Consider the following 19,267-nt stretch of genomic DNA (forward strand, 5'->3'; position numbering starts at 1 on the left):
TCTCTCTCTCTCTCTCTCTCTCTCTCTCTCTCTCTCTCTCTCTCTCTGTGATGGAAGGAAATGCACAGAGTCTAGGAGTGGCAAAGTAGGCTGGGATGGGTGGTGGCCAGCAGAGCTTATAGGGGAAAAGATTTGACTGGTGAACTATATGATTCATCATTTCTAGTACCAGTTTTAACTCTCTCAGAGTTGTAATTCCTGCCTATTTTTTTCCAAATGTGTATTAATGTCTTGTTACTCATTAAAGCTTGGGGTTAGCTGTGATATTGGGAATTAAAGGGCTGAATGATCACAACATATTTCACCTGACAGGTGTGAGTGAAAGTGACAGGCAGCAAAGTGAATGGGGTCTGTGGAGGAACAGAAGCTAGAGACAGGAAGGGATTGAATGTTGGAGGCACAACTAAGGTTTCAGATTAGTGAGGCAGCTACCCTGAGATATCTTGCTCCCTAAATATACTGGAGGAAAAGGGTCTTCAAAGAGGGAGACCAGGACCTACCTACTATTTATGCTGGTGGGGACAATGAGTCAGAAAACAAGAGAGTTCTATTTAGTAAAGGTTCTCCTTGGCCCAGGATATCAAAGGCAAAGGCTTGCAGGGCCCCATCCTTGGGGGAAAAAGGAGGATTCCAAGGGCAGTGATCAGCACACAGAGCTCAACATGGGACAGCAATAATAATAAGACTGAGTGTGTGGGGACAAGTTTTTGTATTGGAGGCAACAAAATGTAGCAGTGAGAGATCAGAGACAGGCGTCTTGTCCTAACTTTGCCACAAATGAGGTGCAGTCATTGATATTTCTCTAGATTCCAATTCCCCATGTCAAAGGATGCTTCTGGTGTCCCCCTCTGTGTTCCCTCCCTAAGCAAATCTGCCACCATCTGGCAGCAGTTGGATCTCTCTCCTCTCTAGTCTTACTTTCTTTTTAGAGGTTTCCAAGGTCTCTGTTTGGGGCCACTCTGATCACAGAACCTAGGTTCAAGTAGAAAGTACCTCTGTGGAGCTGTGCTCCTGGGTCTGGTGACCCAAATCCAGAATTGTTGGTTTAGAGAAAAAGATGCTCAAAGGGCTTTGCCAGGATGATACATCTCAACAATTACAGCAGTGGGAAGGGTGGACTTTGCCCCTTCAGATACCTGTTACAATTTTGGAAAAAAAAGTCATTTGTGTCTTAGAACCCCAGTTAAATGCTACAGACTATCTGTAACTATTCAGCTGTGATTTCTGGGCTCTGTTCTCTTTGTGTCTTCAGTGACAGCATTATCCTGGCACATGTAGGCACTTAACATGTGTACCGGATACATGAGTTAATGGAATCTACAAATAGTTATGAGAATATACTTTCTAAGCCAACCATCAGGCCATATTTTATGCAAAGAGTTTTATGCTGCTTCCAGATGTGTGAAGGAGTTTGAGAGATTTCATTAGATGATGAAATTGGAATTTGGAGACCATTTTGGAGATTTCTGGGGACTGACAAATCAGTAGCATCCTTAAAAAAAATAGGTATGTAATTACCACATAGTATTTCAATGTTCTCTTTGCCTGTAAACAGCTTACTGCTATCCTTAAAGCAGGGTCCCAGGTAAAAGCCTGAAACAAGTGGGGATTATCCTCACTCAGCCCTTTCAATTCTCCTTCTGAATTCCCCTTCCCCAGAGGCTGGTGACTTTACTCTCTCCCAGGCTATCCAGGACCTGTCTGCTAGTTACTCTACTTTCCTGACACTGGCCCAGGCCCGGGACTTTCCTGACATCCTTCCTTGAGTCTTCCACTCAACTGATCTGAAGGTCTTACTCTGCCTGTGGTTTCCTTTAAGTTTCTGCGGTCTCTTCCTGAGTGAGAAGGAGGAGAGAGAAGTCCTCCTGCCTCCTCAAACCAATATGGAGCTGTACAAATATCCTCTGGAGACCCTGGGATGGTTATTTGCTTCATGCCATCCAGGAACCAAACCATATGCTCTGACCTAGCATTAATCCTCAGCCTACTTTGTCACTTCATTCTTCTCTCTACATCTTGTGGGATGTATGCATTTTTTCCAGAGAAGCCCAGAGAATCTGTTGAAGACAAGTATTTGTTTCCTGAACCTAGTAATAGGGGGAGCCTGGAAGAGTATTCAAGGTGTGTGTGTGTGGTGGGGTGAGCTGCTCTGGCAAATATTTGGGCCCTGGTGCATAGAGCCTGGAGTCCACTCTGATAAAAAACGATGTTTCCCATCTTTCCATTATACACCTCGATGGATTGGTTGGCATTAGATTGCTACAGTAGGGTTTTTGGGTAAATGTAAGCAGGTCTGGTAGGGCAGAAGCTACAAAAACAGACTACAGCCTCATGATTAAAAGTCTGACTTGGGAAATGATTGCCTGGCTTCAAATCCTGGCCCAGTCATGCAAAAGCCAAGTGCCCTTAGGCGGTTTACTTAACCTCCTTAATCTTGCTTTTCTCAACTGCAAAATACCTACCTCATACAGCTATCGTTACAATAAAAAACAACACTTAAAATAGTTTCTAGGTATGATATATAAGTGCCTGCTATTATCATTCTAAGTAATCCTTGTTCCTGTGCTTTTCCAGAATATTTACATGATTCTAGGACACAAGATCCCCCAATACTTCTAGTCAATGCCCTAACGCTTATAGGGAGAAAGGCAAATTAACTGCTATTCACTGGACATCTAAGAGGTAAGCCTTGTTCTCAGAATCATCTGTGCCTCAAGAAGTTCAGTCAGAGAAGCGTCTACTAGCAGCCAAAGTGATGCTGTGTGCGGCCTGAAAGACTGGTACACAGTGGGCTTTGATATCTGCCCCAACCCAACCTTCTCCATTCCCACTGAGAGTCCTGAATCTGAGTGGTTACCACTGTGCTTGGGTGTGGGGCCTTTTCCAGGTTCAAGGCTACACTTCCTCTTGCCTACAGTGAAAAGCCTACATACCTTTACACTGTAAGTGCTCTGATCTTAAACAGGTGAGCCCAGGCATACAGCTTCATGGATGTTTCTCCTAATTATAGAGGTTGAGCTGACCAGTTACTGAGATCTCCTAATTGTTTTGACATCATGTGTTCCCCAAAAGCCCCTGAAATTCTTAGAGAATACCACTTCTCTTATAAACTGGACATCAGACAGAGACCAGCCATCAAAAACTTGAGCTGAAATCCTCTCGAGTCTTACATATTTAACGATTGAAAAGCAATTTCCTTCAAATCATGATTAGATCACACCCTTACTGGTTCTATTTCAACATCTTATTTTAGGAGGCGTATTCAATGATCTCAATGAAAAAAGCAACGGGAACAACTTAAAGTGACAGGAAAAATTTCCTATTAAGCTCATTTCTAGTGCAAAAGGTAGTGTTTTAGCAAAAGAATTGTTTAATAATAGTTCTTAAGAGTGTCTTCATTGAAACAAACAAAGCTGCACTCATCCAAATGCTTGAGATCATGTGAAAGGGGAAAGGTAAGTGTTAGAAAAATCAGGCAGCACAGCCTGGGCTCTCCCATGAAGAGCAGCTCAGGGTGACCTCATCCACCAGATCACAGCTCTCTTCACAGGCAGCCCAACCACCATTGTGGCCAACAGGGCAAAGGGGAGGGCATTTAGGTGTGCCAGAGCTGGAGCCAGGGCAAACTGGAAGAGCTTACACTGACTTAGAAATTCTGATTTTCCAAAGAACGTTCAGGAAAGACAGGCAAATCTCTTTAACCTGCTCATTCTGCAACCTTGTACCTCCCACAGCTCAGATTAAACAAACAAGAGTTGAATCATATGACTTAAAAAAAAACAACAACGATATTCGTAAATGGACAGGCAACCTTCAGCAGATCAAATGTGGTTTTTGGCTATTCTATCCTCCCACTGATGCTGTGGGGTGATGCCGTGAGCAAGATCATGTCATTTACAAGTTGGCCTCCGTCTTTGTCTTACCCTCAGTCTTCCTTTCTGTTTCCTTTCACACTCTGTTTCCTTTCACAAACTTTTGTTGTTCACATATTATGTGTTAGGCACCAGGCAAGGTGTGAATAAGTCAGATCTGCTCTCTGCCTCACAGTGCAGTCTCATGGTGGAGGGAGAGAAGCAGAAAAAACATTGTGATGAGTCCTGGGATAAGTCCATGATCTCTTTAAGACACAGAGTGGTGTGGGCTGTCAGGATGGGCCTTGAAGAGAAGAGGAAGCATGAAGGGAAAGAAGTGGAAAACGAACTCCATGTAGAGGAAGTAGCACTTGCTCAGGGGATGGAAATGAGAGAGAACGGTCCTTTGGGGGAGACAGGTGGCAAGTTGAATGTCACACAGTTGGCAGATAACTGCAGAGCTGAGTCTTATCAAGGACTGAGGCTCTGGTTATGTTTAGACTTAACATTTGTAAAAGAAAAGCAGTTTTAATTGACTCAAGCTTACTGTAAGCAACAATGGCAAGGAGATGCAATTAGGAAGTACTGTACAAATACATGAAGTTGCAGGATTTTTTAAATATTGTATAAACAAAGGAATGAGCACAGAAAAGACATCCCCAACTCTTTATTATATATAAAGTTAGTTATTAAATTAAAAATTAATGATAAACCTCTATAATTTCATTGAAAATTCCTTTAATTCCTTTATTTTTGAATTGATTAACAACAGATACAACTTATGAGATTTCACTGTCTCCTTCACTAGACTTTTTTTTTTCATGATAATTGGTTTTCCAAAATCTTTCCATCCAAATACGATTATGTTTTAGGTAGATAAAAATAGGCTATGTAATAAAACTTTGTAAGAATTTCCTGTTTATATTGAATGTCAGGTATTCAAGTATTTTTTGAGTGTGTATTGTGCAGCAGGCAGTGTTCTAGGTACTGGGGACACAGCAATAGCCAAAACATAAGCAGTAGCTGCTCTCAGGGAGCCTGTATCCCAGTTGGGGGACACGTTATACACCAAACAACCGATAACATGTTGCGTGGGACTGATGTTATGAAGCAAAATAAAGGAAGGTTGGGGTGGGTACAGAGAGAAAGAGAGGTGCTATTTCTAGGAAGGTCAGGAAACCCTCTCTGACGATAGTTCAGATACAAGTGGTAGCAGAACGTCGTGAGAGGTGGGGGATACTTGTTAGATTTTGAATGTGGAACCTATAGATTTGAGGAGGATGGGATGAGGGCTGCAACAGAGATGCCTCTTAGATCAGGGCAAGAAGGGGAGGATATGGAGGATTTTGCTAATGACAGACCTACACCAGAAGGCAAAGGTCTGGGGGGTGGGCTTGGGTGTTACATTGGGTCAGACTAGGAATGTACAGGCCATATGATGATGACAGCTGGGATAGCAGTGATGGTCCAGATTCTTGGGCTGCTTCTGGTGACTGAGGTAACCAGGGACATAGGACATGACAGGGTCGCTCCTGGTGGTCTCCAAGGCAGGTTGTGGTGATGAGGCTGAGAAGTCATGGAAGAGGTTGGGGTGAAACTCCCAGAAAGTACAGAGGGCTCAGTGAGACCTCACCTGTGGCACCAAGATGGTGTCGCCTTTGGTGAAAGAGTGGTGACTGGAGCAAGTCAACTTCTACCGGTGCTTTTTGGCACCAGGGCTGCTGCCCCTAGGATGTGGGGGGCCCCAGGCAAATACATTTTGTTGGGCCCCTACCTATGTAAGCAACTTGATTAAAAAAGGTTTCCCGAAATTCATGAGTCCATGGGAGGTACTGGATTACAGTATAGGTGTAATTGTAGGTATAGATTTATGAAATTTAGAATAATTGGCAGGGAAGTGGTACTTAAGTATTTTTAAGATTTCCAATCAGAGTTTGTGATGATTCTTCATAGTGTCTCTTCCTATTCATGTCCACAAACCATATCTTCCATCTCCTTGTCAATGTGCTCTTCTTGGACCAATTTCATATCTCCCACTGCAAGGATATAGTGGTAACGCAGTAATCACTCATAATACCATGGCCCTTCAGGTACTTGAAACAATGCAAATCCTCTTAGCTCCGCAGTTCCTTAATACCACCTATTTAATGCTGGTTATGTCATAACTCATGGTGTGTCCGCATTTATCGCGCCATTCATGAATGCTGGCTTCCAGTGACTCTCACTGTGTTTCACTGATGGTGGCCACAATGCAAGCTTTAACTGTACAGTGCAGAAAAATGAATAATAATTTGCTCTTTGGTCATGCTGAATTTGTTTTTTGGAATTTGGTAATGCAACCACAGAAAAACACATCTTGTACAAATTCTCTTGAACTCTGTGGGCCATGATTACTGCATTCCTAGAATATGATCTCTTTCGATGTTCGCTACACTCCGACTTACACATGGCAATTGGTGAGAGGGGCAGGCCAGTGGCTCATGGGCAGAGCAACTAGAGTAGTGTCCACTGGTCAGTGTGTGGGAACTCTGATCCTTTCTTCCCAGGGGTAATGACTGATCTGGGAGATCTCAAGGTCATGATATCAATTAGAGGCAAAAGAGGACTTCAGTTAGAGGGGACTGTTGGCATTGCTGAGCGATGGTTTCAAAAGCCCTTGGGGAGAGAGGTGGGGCCAGTCACAGAGCTGTGCAGTCAGATATGGAGGGTGGCCCATGAGGATGTGGGGAGATCCAGGGTGCCAGCAACAGAGACAGCACAGGGTAAAGGATGCCTGCTTCCACCCCTGCTGCCTTCAGATACTATAGAATTGATGCAGCATCATGGCCTGAACATATATAGGTAAGATTTGAATGGTAGGCTCACCTGGGTAGCTCAAGTCCATGGATCAGCGGTGGGTAGTTGGTAGACTGAAGCCCTGAACTTGTCCTCTTACTTGAATGAAAATCACCCCAAATCAGTGTGTCAGTACCAGTGTGGTGGTCTAATCACAAAAGAAGTTCTTTCTATTTGACAGGATTGACCAGATCACCGGACTGCTTACTTGGGACAGACTCAGGTAATGGGACTCCACAGATAACCCTACATGCCCAAGTCCTGGAGCTACTCCAGGCACCTCATCATCCCCAAACAGGAGGCAGTTTAGAGGACTGGAGAGCACTTGGAGAGAAACAAAAACCAGACCCATACAACATGGTTCGCAGGTGAGGTCACGTACCCCCACCTGGTTAACAGCCATGGGTGGGAGACTTGTCCTCCTGAATTCTTGCCCATCTCCTCCTCCCCCTTCCTCCTCCGTGCTTACCCAGGTCTAGTGGAGGTACTGTCTGGCACCACAACTCAGAACCTAGCAAAACAAAGTATACTTTTGCTTCAGACTTGCCTCAAACTTCTTAGCAAATCAGATCTTTGAGTGGCTGGGTTATAAATAATCTGTATCTTTCTGTACTCCTATCAGCAAAGGTATTTGCACTATGTACGTGCCTAAACAAAGTGCTTTTCAACTCCAAATGATTTACTTCTCAGTTTCCTTTTCATTAAAGCCGATTCCCTTTTCAAAGGGAGACTTTTATTTCTAAGATTATATTTTCCTTTCTGAAAGTGAGGTCTCACTGACACTATTCTTGTCCATGCGCTAGGATACAGTTCTCCTGGTACGAAGGCCAAGGTCACCCAGTACACACAGACATATGTGTGTGTTCTTGTAAGTACTGGAAGCCATGCGCAACATGGTGGGAGTGAACTCAAGCCCCCGCTTGGCCTCTGCCACACCCAATTCTGAAACACCAGGGAGCTCTCCCTGGCCATCCTCTCTGCCTGTGAGCACTTTTGCTGGGAGCCCTGACTGAATTTCAAAGTTTTGGTCTGTTTCATAGCCTTGTATTTTACTCCCCTTCCTTCTTCACTTACTCCAATTGTTCTTACTACTTGGGCAGCGTCCAAGTCTATACTTTTAGAGAAATGCGCAAAGTTTGGTGAAAGTTAATTTACTGAATTATAAGGATTTCCTTATAAACTAATCTTAATGTTTTATCTTTCATTTAAGATATCAGCAGTGACTATTCCTCAAAGGGATTTAGGCAATCCTTGACTTTGACATAACTTTTACGTGGTCTCCCCACTATCACACATTGCATCTCCAGAACTCTGCTGAACATTTATATTCCAGCTGGCAAACAAATGTTAAGCCAATTTCTGGTGGCTCTGTCTGCCCCCTAACATTCTGTATTTGGCAATCATTATTTGTGGGTGTTTATCCAATTCTTTGAATATCAATAATATTTTGCTTTTGCTTTCTTATAAAAACGAATGAAAGATGGCAAAATGAAAGTGCCAATACCAGTGATGATGCAGTAAGGTAGGCTGAAGGTGGGTAATCTTGACGTTTGGTTGACGTTCCATGGACCTTAAATTGTTGACCGTGAGTTTAGTTGTGGACAAAAAACCATCTAGAGACTACAGATGGTATATCAATGGAGAAAGTATGATTGAGAATGAGCAGTGGCCCAAATGCAGGGAGAAGTGCACAAGGCTGCTGTCATCTTTTTGGAGAAGATGATGGCAGGCATTCCACTCTCTCTTGAAAATTATTTTGGTAGAATTCCTACCAGCTAGTCCTTACTCAAGCTTTGAATAAATTTTCTCTCTAGGCTGAGATAACTGGCAGCTGAGGTAAGAATCCATTTCAAGATCTCTAATTTATTATTTATATATAATGTTTATTGTTTTTAATGTATTAGATAATCTACACATTGCATAGCCGTGCCAGAAACAAAATGTCTTTAATCACAAGCATAAATTTTATAATGTGAGCTCTCTACAAGTAGATCCCTCTGTATGCCTACTGTTTGACGTTCAGATCCTTGACTCTCAAATACATTTTCATGAGTTTATTATATACAAATGTAAGGGACATTAATTATATATAATTAAAAAAATTTTTTTTCAACGTTTTTATTTATTTATGGGACAGACAGAGACAGAGCATGAACGGGGGAGGGGCAGAGAGAGAGGGAGACACAGAATCGGAAACAGGCTCCAGGCTCCGAGCCATCAGCCCAGAGCCTGATGCGGGGCTCGAACTCACGGACCGGGAGATCGTGACCTGGCTGAAGTCGGACGCTTAACCGACTGCGCCACCCAGGCGCCCCTAATTATATATAATTTACTAGGGGATGATCTATCTCTCTAGTTAAGAACGCTGTGGTGTTCTTTTGGAAAGGGATGTCTCTTACAATACAAATGTTGAATCTGTTTTCTGCATGTTTCCATAAATAAATGGAATAGAAGTGCCCTTCAGTATCAAGGTCAGTCACTTGCTCACTGGCTTTCAGGACAGTAACTGTTGCCTGGAAACATTTAAAAGGCAACAAACAAATCACACTCTGAAGCCACTGACAGTTATGGGTCTGACCATGTGCTAGGGATACTGTCACCATGATTCGAGTAGAAATGACCACTGTGTGTTGAAGAAAATAAGAATCAAAAGGATACTGATGAAATCTTCATAGGAAACATGGAGGCAGATCGTACACCCACCCCCATGGCTTGCCTTTCCCTGGAATTCCAGGTTTTAACAAAATCAAAACTTAAAAAAAAAATGCTCGGTTGACCTTCAAAGTAGATCAAGTATAGGTTCCCTTGCCCATTGAGCTGTTTTTACTTTTCTCAAGTGTCTTACAGTGGTCTCACGGCAACATGTTCGAAGCTCCTGGTGACCTATTTTTTAAACCGTTCTAAAAATATAGATTTCCAAATACATGTTGTTTTAAGTAGTTTATATTTTGAAGTTATAATCCCTAGCCTATGACTAAATGTTTAGAGATATCGAAGTAAAGCTTTTTAGTATAAAGCTCTATCTTATTTAGATTTTGAAGAAACTTAAAGCATACATATCTATCTACCTACCTATTTATTTATTTATTTATGTATGTATGTATGTTTTATTTATTTTTGAGACAGAGACAGAGGATGAGCAGGGGAGGGGCAGAGAGACAGCGAGACACAGAATCTGAAGCAGGCTCCAGGCTCTGAGCTGTCAGCACAGAGCCCGACGCAGGGCTCGAACTCACGAACCCGTGAGATCATGACCTGAGCCGAAGTCGGATGCTCAACCGACTGAGCCACCCAGGCTCCCCTAAAGCATACATTTTAAAATCTAAATATTTAATAATTGTTTTTCTGGGTTAGGTTGTGTTTGAAAGTATTTGGTGCCTATTGGACCAGATTCTCAGCAGGAGCTGAAGGTATCCCCCTATGAGACCATGCATTTGAAACATTACCTAAGATGATGATAGATGAGGCTTATGGAAGGGTGAGAAATTTGAGAAGTGCAACAGAGTCCATAATATATGAAACCAATTTTGAAAATATATATGCCTAGGAAAGAAAAGCCTGGAAGGATACACATTAAATTGTTAAGAGTGGGTATACCTGGTATGGGAGTATGTGTTTTATTTCATTTTCTATTCACAAAATTTTTATTTATAAAAATATGTGAGTAAAAACAAACAATACTCTTTAAACATGGAAAAGAAAAATTTTGCAGTAGGGAATTGGTGCTGTTACAGCCTTGCCTTCCCTCCGGGCTCTCAGTGCTTCCTCAATTGAAATACATGTGGGAGAGGTTTAAGGAGAAAAGGATTTTACACTTCGCATTATACCATCAACAATGTAATAATCCTACTTTGCATTTCATCTGGGAAGTTTTAATGCCTCTTTTATACCTAATAATAGAGCTTAAGGTCACTAAATAGCTTAAGTCCTAAACCTTAAATAACACCTTTCTAAACCTGAAGGTTTTAAAGTTAAAAAAAACTCAGAGCCAACACTAAGGTGAAGGTGCTTATGTTCAGGCATAATTAGTTGTTTGTTGATACTTATTACAGATAAAATACAGCTGAAGCCAAAGATTGGCTCTTCAAAGATTAATGAATAGATTAATTGATTAATTAGCTGTGAAGACACAGTTGTGACCTAAGAGTTTTTTATAGCACTTGTTTCGTGAGTGGGAAGATGTGAGTTGGTGTTATACATTGATTCTCACTCTCTGAAGGCAGACAAGGAGGTTTTTAGCTTAGGTTATTTCGGTTTGATTTTCTGTGAAGCAAACTGGCTTTTCTGGTGGAGGCCATGGAAAAGAGCTTGAGAGTGAGTGCAAACTCCCCCTGTGTCTGGGGCTGCTGGGATTATTTTCAACTGTTATGCTAGCCCACAATGAGCCTTTAAAAGTTTAGTAATTTTTTGATCGACCCAGAGGAAGATGGCGGCGTAGGAGACGCTGGGCTCACCGCGCGTCCTGCTGATCACTTAGATTCCACGTACATCTGCCTAAATAACCCAGAAAACCACCAGAGGATTAGCAGAACGGAGTTGCCGAAGCCAAGCGCAGACGAGAGGCCCACGGGAAGAGGGTAGGAAGGGCGGCGAGGCGGTGCGCGCTCCACGGACTGGCGGGAGGGAGCCGGGGCGGAGGGGCGGCTCGCCGGCCAAGCAGAGCCCCCAAGTCTGGCTTGCAAAAAGCGGAGGGGCCTGACGGACTGTGTTCCGACAGCAAGCGCGACTTAGCGGCTGGGAGGTCATAAGTTAACAGCTCTGCTCAGAAAGCGGGAAGGCTGGAGGACAAAGGGAAGGAAAGCTGCTGAGCCCCCGGACGACAGAGCTCAGTTTGGTGGGGAACAAAGGCGCTCGCCAGCGCCATCTTCCCCGCCCATCCCCCAGCCAAAATCCCAAAGAGAACCAGTTCCTGCCAGGGAACTTGCTCGCTCCGCGCAAACACCCAACTCTGCGCTTCTGCGGAGCCAAACCTCCGGCAGCGGATCTGACTCCCTGCTGCTGCCACAGGGCCCCTCCTGAAGTGGATCACCTAAGGAGAAGCAAGCTAAGCCTGCCCCTCCTGCCCCTGTGCACCTTGCCTACCCACCCCAGCTAAGACGCCAGATCCCCAGCATCACAAGCCTGGCAGTGTGCAAGTAGCCCAGACGGGCCACCCCACCCCACAGTGAATCCCGCCTCTAGGAGAGGGGAAGAGAAGACACCCACCAGTCTGACTGTGGCCCCAGCGGTGGGCTGGGGGCAGACATCAGGTCTGACTGCGGCTCCGCCCACCAACTCCAGTTATACACCACAGCACAGGGGAAGTGCCCTGCAGGTCCTCACCACGCCAGGGACTATCCAAAATGACCAAGCGGAAGAATTCCCCTTAGAAGAATCTCCAGGAAATAACAACAGCTAATGAGCTGATCAAAAAGGACTTAAATAATATAACAGAAAGTGAATTTAGAATAATAGTCATAAAATTAATCGCTGGGCTTGAAAACAGTATAGCTGACAGCAGAGAATTTCTTGCTACAGAGATCAAGGGACTAAGGAACAGTCACGAGGAGCTGAAAAACGCTTTAAACGAAATGCATAACAAAGAAACCACCACGGCTCGGAATGAAGAGGCAGAGGAGAGAATAGGTGAACTAGAAGATAAAGTTATGGAAAAAGAGGAAGCTGAGAAAAAGAGAGATAAAAAAATCCAGGAGTATGAGGGGAAAATTAGAGAACTAAGTGATACACTAAAAAGAAATAATATACGCATAATTGGTATCCCAGAGGAGGAAGAGAGAGGGAAAGGTGCTGAAGGGGTACTTGAAGAAATAATAGCTGAGAACTTCCCTGAACTGGGGAAGGAAAAAGGCATTGAAATCCAAGAGGCACAGAGAACTCCCTTCAGACGTAACTTCAATCGATCTTCTGCACGACATATCATAGTGAAACTGGCAAAATACAAGGATAAAGAGAAAATTCTGAAAGCAGCAAGGGGTAAACGTGCCATCACATATAAAAGGAGGCCTATAAGACTCGTGACGGATCTCTCTTTTGAAACTTGGCAGGCCAGAAAGAGTTGGCACGAGATTTTCAGTGTGCTAGACAGAAAAAATATGCAGCCGAGAATCCTTTATCCAGCAAGCCTGTCATTTAGAATAGAAGGAGAGATAAAGGTCTTCCCAAACAAACAAAAACTGAAGGAATTTGTCACCACTAAACCAGCCCTACAAGAGATCCTAAGGGGGACCCTGGGAGACAAAGTACCAGAGACATCACTACAAGCATAAAACATACAGACATCACAATGACTCTAAACCCATATCTTTCTATAATCACACTGAATGTAAATGGATTAAATGCGCCAACCAAAAGACATAGGGTATCAGAATGGATAAAAAAACAAGACCCATCTATTTGCTGTCTACAAGAGACTCATTTTAGACCTGAGGACACCTGTAGATTGAGAGTGAGGGGATGGAGAACTATTTATCATGCTACTGGAAGCCAAAAGAAAGCTGGAGTAGCCATACTTATATCAGACAAACTAGACTTTAAATTAAAGGCTGTAACAAGAGATGAAGAAGGACATTATATAATAGTGACAGGGTCTATCCATCAGGAAGAGCTAACAATTATAAATGTCTATGCGCCGAATACCGGAGCGCCCAAATATATAAAACAATTACTCATAAACACAAGCAACCTTATTGATAAGAATGTGGTCATTGCAGGGGACTTTAACACCCCACTTACAGAAATGGATAGATCATCTAGACACACGGTCAATAAAGAAACAAGGGCCCTGAATGAGACATTGGATCAGATGGACTTGACAGATATATTTAGAACTCTGCATCCCAAAGCAACAGAATATACTTTCTTCTCGAGTGCACATGGAACATTCTCCAAGATAGATCATCTACTGGGTCACAAAACAGCCCTTCATAAGTTTACAAGAATTGAAACGATACCATGCATACTTTCAGACCACAATGCTATGAAGCTTGAAATCAACCACAGAAAAAAGTCTGGAAAACCTCCAAAAGCATGGAGGTTAAAGAACACCCTACTAACGAATGAGTGGGTCAACCAGGCAATTAGAGAAGAAATTAAAAAATATATGGAAACAAACGAAAATGAAAATACAACAACCCAAACGCTTTGGGACGCAGCAAAGGCAGTCCTGAGAGGAAAATACATTGCAATCCAGGCCTATCTCCAGAAACAAGAAAACTCCCAAATACAAAATCTAACAGCACACCTAAAGGAAATAGAAGCAGAACAGCAAAGGCAGCCTAAACCCAGCAGAAGAAGAGAAATAATAAAGATCAGAGCAGAAATAAACAATATAGAATCTAAAAAAACTGTAGAGCAGATAAACGAAACCAAGAGTTGGTTTTTTGAAAAAATAAACAAAATTGACAAACCTCTAGCCAGGCTTCTCAAAAAGAAACGGGAGATGACCCAAATAGATAAAATCATGAATGAAAATGGAATTATTACAACCAATCCCTCAGAGACACAAACAATTATCAGGGAATACTATGAAAAATTACATGGCAACAAATTGGACAACCTGGAAGAAATGGACAAATTCCTGAACACCCACACTCTTCCAAAACTCAATCAGGAGGAAATAGAAAGCTTGAACAGACCCATCACCAGCGAAGAAATTGAATCGGTTATCAAAAATCTCCCAACAAATAAGAGTCCAGGACCAGATGGCTTCCCAGGAGAGTTCTACCAGACGTTTAAAGCAGAGATAATACCTATCCTTCTCAAGCTATTCCAAGAAATAGAAAGGGAAGGAAAACTTCCAGACTCATTCTATGAAGCCAGTATTACTTTGATTCCTAAACCAGACAGAGACCCAGTAAAAAAAGAGAACTACAGGCCAATATCCCTGATGAATATGGATGCCAAAATTCTCAATAAGATACTAGCAAATCGAATTCAACGGCATATAAAAAGAATTGTTCACCATGATCAAGTGGAATTCATTCCTGGGATGCAGGGCTGGTTCAACATTCGCAAATCAATCAACGTGATACATCACATTAACAAAAAAAAAGAGAAAAACCATATGATCCTGTCAATCGATGCAGAAAAGGCCTTTGACAAAATCCAGCACCCTTTCTTAATAAAAACCCTTGAGAAAGTCGGTATAGAAGGAACATACTTAAAGATCATAAAAGCCATTTATGACAAGCCCACAGCTAACATCATCCTCAACGGGGAAAAACTGAGAGCTTTTTCCCTGAGATCAGGAACACGACAGGGATGCCCAGTCTCACCGCTGTTGTTTAACATAGTGCTGGAAGTTCTAGCATCAGCAATCAGACAACAAAAGGAAATCAAAGGCATCAAAATTGGCAAAGATGAAGTCAAGCTTTCGCTTTTTGCAGATGACATGATTATATACATGGAAAATCCGAGAGACTCCACCAAAAGTCTGCTAGAACTGATACATGAATTCAGCAAAGTGGCAGGATACAAAATCAATGTACAGAAATCAGTTGCATTCTTATACACTAACAATGAAGTAACAGAAAGACAAATAAGGAAACTGATCCCATTCACAATTGCACCAAGAAGCATAAAATACCTAGGAATAAATCTAACCAAAGATGTAAAGGATCTGTATGCTGAAAACTATCGAAAGCTTATGAAGGGAATTGAAGAAGATTTAAAGAAATGGAAAGACATTCCCTGCTCATGGATTGGAAGAATAAATATTGTCAAAATGTCAATACTACCCAAAGCTATCTACACATTCAATGCAATCCCAATCAAAATTGCACCAGCATTCTTCTCGAAACTAGAACAAGCAATCCTAAAATTCATATGGAACCACAAAAGGCCCCGAATAGCCAAAGTAATTTTGAAGAAGAAGACCAAAGCAGGAGGCATCACAATCCCAGACTTTAGCCTCTACTACAAAGCTGTCATCATCAAGACAGCATGGTATTGGCACAAAAACAGACACATAGACCAATGGAATAGAATAGAAACCCCAGAACTAGACCCACAAACGTATGGCCAATTCATCTTTGACAAAGCAGGAGAGAACATCCAATGGAAAAAAGACAGTCTCTTTAACAAATGGTGCTGGGAGAACTGGACAGCAACATGCAGAAGGTTGAAACTAGACCACTTTCTCACACCATTCACAAAAATAAACTCAAAATGGATAAAGGACCTGAATGTGAGACAGGAAACCATCCAAACCCTAGAGGAGAAAGCAGGAAAAGACCTCTCTGACCTCAGCCGTAGCAATCTCTTACTCGACACATCCCCAAAGGCAAGGGAATTAAAAGCAAAAGTGAATTACTGGGACCTTATGAAGATAAAAAGCTTCTGCACAGCAAAGGAAACAACCAACAAAACTAAAAGGCAACCAACGGAATGGGAAAAGATATTTGCAAATGACATATCAGACAAAGGGCTAGTATCCAAAATCTATAAAGAGCTCACCAAACTCCACACCTGAAAAGCAAATAACCCAGTGAAGAAATGGGCAGAAAACATGAATAGACACTTCTCTAAAGAAGACATCTGGATGGCCAACAGGCACATGAAAAGATGTTCAGCGTCGCTCCTCATCAGGGAAATACAAATCAAAACCACACTCAGATATCACCTCACGCCAGTCAGAGTGGCCAAAATGAACAAATCAGGAGACTATAGATGCTGGAGAGGATGTGGAGAAACGGGAACCCTCTTGCACTGTTGGTGGGAATGCAAATTGGTGCAGCCACTCTGGAAAGCAGTATGCAGGTTCCTCAGAAAATTAAAAATAGACTTACCCTATGACCCAGCAATAGCACTGCTGGGAATTTATCCAAGGGACACAGGAGTACTGATGCATAGGGGCACTTGTACCCCAATGTTCATAGCAGCACTCTCAACAATAGCCAAATTATGGAAAGAGCCTAAATGTCCATCAACTGATGAATGGATAAAGAAATTGTGGTTTATATACACTATGGAATACTACGTGGCAATGAGAAAAAATGAAATATGGCCTTTTGTAGCAACGTGGATGGAACTGGAGAGTGTGATGCTAAGTGAAATAAGCCATAGAGAGAAAGACAGATACCATATGGTTTCACTCTTATGTGGATCCTGAGAAACTTAACAGGAACCCATGGGGGAGGGGAAGGAAAAAAAAAAAAAGAGGTTAGAGTGGGAGAGAGCCAAAGCATAAGAGACTGTTGAGAACTGAGAGCAAACTGAGGGTTGATGGGGGGTGGGAGGGAGGAGAGGGTGGGTGATGGGTATTGAGGAGGGCACCTGTTGGGATGAGCACTGGGTGTTGTATGGAAACCAATTTGACAATAAATTTCATATATAAAAAAAAAAATAAAAATAAAAAAAATAAATAAAAGTTTAGTAATTTTTTAAAAGATATTTTAATTTATTTTTGATAGAGAGAGACAATGCGAGCAGTGGAGGGGAAGAGACAGGGGAGACACAGAATCTGAAACAAACTCCAGGCTCCAAGCGATCAGCACAGAGCCTAATGCGGGGCTCGAACCCATGAACCATGAGATCATGATCTGAGCTGAAGTTGGATGCTCAACTGACTGAACCACCGAGGCGCCCCAAGAATTTAGTAAATTTTTAACTGATTGCTTCTTACGTGTTTTTATGCTAGCCACCTCATCCCACCTTACTCTGCCAAGGCTAAAGCAATTCATATGCCAAGCTGTCACTCTCAAGAATTCAGTTTACCTGGTTGTCTTGTAATCTCAGTTTTTGATGCATTTGAGAAAATTTATGATTTTGTAAATTGCCCAGCTCTGTCTCATCAGTGTGGGGGCCAACTTCTCTTGAAGTATATCCTAGGTGGAAGCAAAACCAAAATCATTTCCATCCTGTCTCTCACTGTTGGGGTCTAGAAAACGTTGGCTTTTCCAGGTCTACAAAACTCTGGACTTCTGAACACTCTCCATTTACTTTTGTTTTTGTCTGCCATTTCTTCTCTGAACTCATGTATTTCTTGTGGCACCTACCCAAAGACAGTCAACATACACTATTTACATTCTGTTTTCGAACACATGCTCCAGAACTACTGGCATACTATACTCGAGTTCTCCCTCCCTAAGTGATTGCAGGTGGAAGCTGTAGAAAGTACATTGCTAATGTATAACTTGGATAAGCAACATTTTGATCTCAATATCTGGGTCTTCCCTGCTTTCCGGTAAAGAAAATACCTTAGGGGTTTGTTATGCCATTAGGGACCAATTTCTAGTCAGGGTAAATTATGTTATGCTGTGCAGATCTCTGGTTTAACACAGAATGTTTGCTTCTCTCACAAATTTGATGCTCAGTGGGGATCAGTTTTCTGTCTGACAGCTACACTATTTGGGACACTTGGCCTCAAAAGTTGCTATGTCAATAGAAGGATGGAAGAAACACATTGTTTTTTTTTTTACGTTTATTTATTTATTTTGAGAACAAAAGCATAAGCATAGGAGGGGGAGAGAGAGAGAGAGAGGAGAGAGAGAGAGAGAGAGAGAGAGAGAGAGAGAGAGAGAGAGGGAATTCCAAGCAGGCTCCATACGGTCAGTGCAGAGCCCCATGTGGGGCTTGAACTCACGAATTGCAAGATCATGACTTGAGGGAAAGTCAGATGCTTAACCAACTGAAACACCCAAGTGCCCCAGCACATTGACTTTTGACCACCTTGATCTAAAAGTGACCCCTGTCACTTCTCACATTCCATTGGTCAGAATTACTCATGGCCCCAACTGAAATGCAACAATGCTACGAAACAGAGGAGGAAATAGACCTTATCTTTGTTACCCTGTACTGTTATTCCAAAACATGATCAAAAAAGGCACAAGACTTTCTCTTGTTATTATATTTGAAATAGAGTTAGTAAATATGTGTCAGATGTAACAGTGTCTAGTAATGCACAAAGCAGGGCTTAGATCACCTGAAATTGGTCATTAGCTTCTGCCCTCCCACTCCCACACTTTCTCATGAGGCTCAAATGAAACTGACACAGGAGAACATTTGAGCTCATACACCTCCTCCATGCCCATACATCACCACAAATCATTTTCAGGCCTAGAAATGTCAGAGGTGACATTGAGCTGGCACGTACCAGTGTGGCACACTACCCTTTATACCTGATGGCCATTTTGATTGAGTTTCCATCCTAATGGATCAATGCCCATATCTTGTGATTAATCTTTATACTGACTATCACTCTTGCTTACTATTCGAATATATCAAATCATTTCTAGATCCTACTAGATCCTGCTGGTGCTTAGTGTTTTGTTTTTGTTTTTAAAAAACACCAGTCCAAACCAAATAACATAAACAATAATATAAATAACAATTTATATTAAGTTTCCTTTAAAAGGCAGCTCAGAAGGCTTGCTTAGAACAGATCACCTGAACCTTTCTATACTCTATCTATCTATCTATCTATCTATCATCTATTTTTAATGTTTATTCATTTTTGCAAGAGAGAAACAGAGTGCGGATGGGAAAGAGAGAGGGAGACACAGAATCGGAAGCAGGCTCCAGGCTCTGAGCTGTCAGCACAGAGCCCAACGTGGGGCTCGAACTCACCAGCCAGGAGATCGTGA

At 42.3% G+C, this 19,267-nt stretch overlaps 1 long non-coding RNA gene across 1 annotated transcript in view; it reads right to left on the reverse strand.

Annotated features, from left to right (window-relative positions):
• Window positions 1-4,704: 4,704 nt before the first annotated feature.
• The window catches only part of LOC121028874 (uncharacterized), a 161,223-nt gene continuing 146,660 nt past the window's right edge, over window positions 4,705-19,267 (reverse strand). Inside the window, exons 4-5 of the long non-coding RNA XR_005789477.1 lie at window positions 17,400-17,509; window positions 4,705-5,887 (exon numbers count right to left, since the gene is read on the reverse strand). This is a non-coding gene — a long non-coding RNA (uncharacterized LOC121028874). The remainder of the gene's footprint in view (window positions 5,888-17,399; window positions 17,510-19,267) is intronic.

Source organism: Herpailurus yagouaroundi, unplaced genomic scaffold (genome assembly GCF_014898765.1).
Source record: "Herpailurus yagouaroundi ecotype Mexico unplaced genomic scaffold, PumYag 100, whole genome shotgun sequence".
Taxonomy (NCBI): domain Eukaryota; kingdom Metazoa; phylum Chordata; class Mammalia; order Carnivora; family Felidae; genus Herpailurus; species Herpailurus yagouaroundi.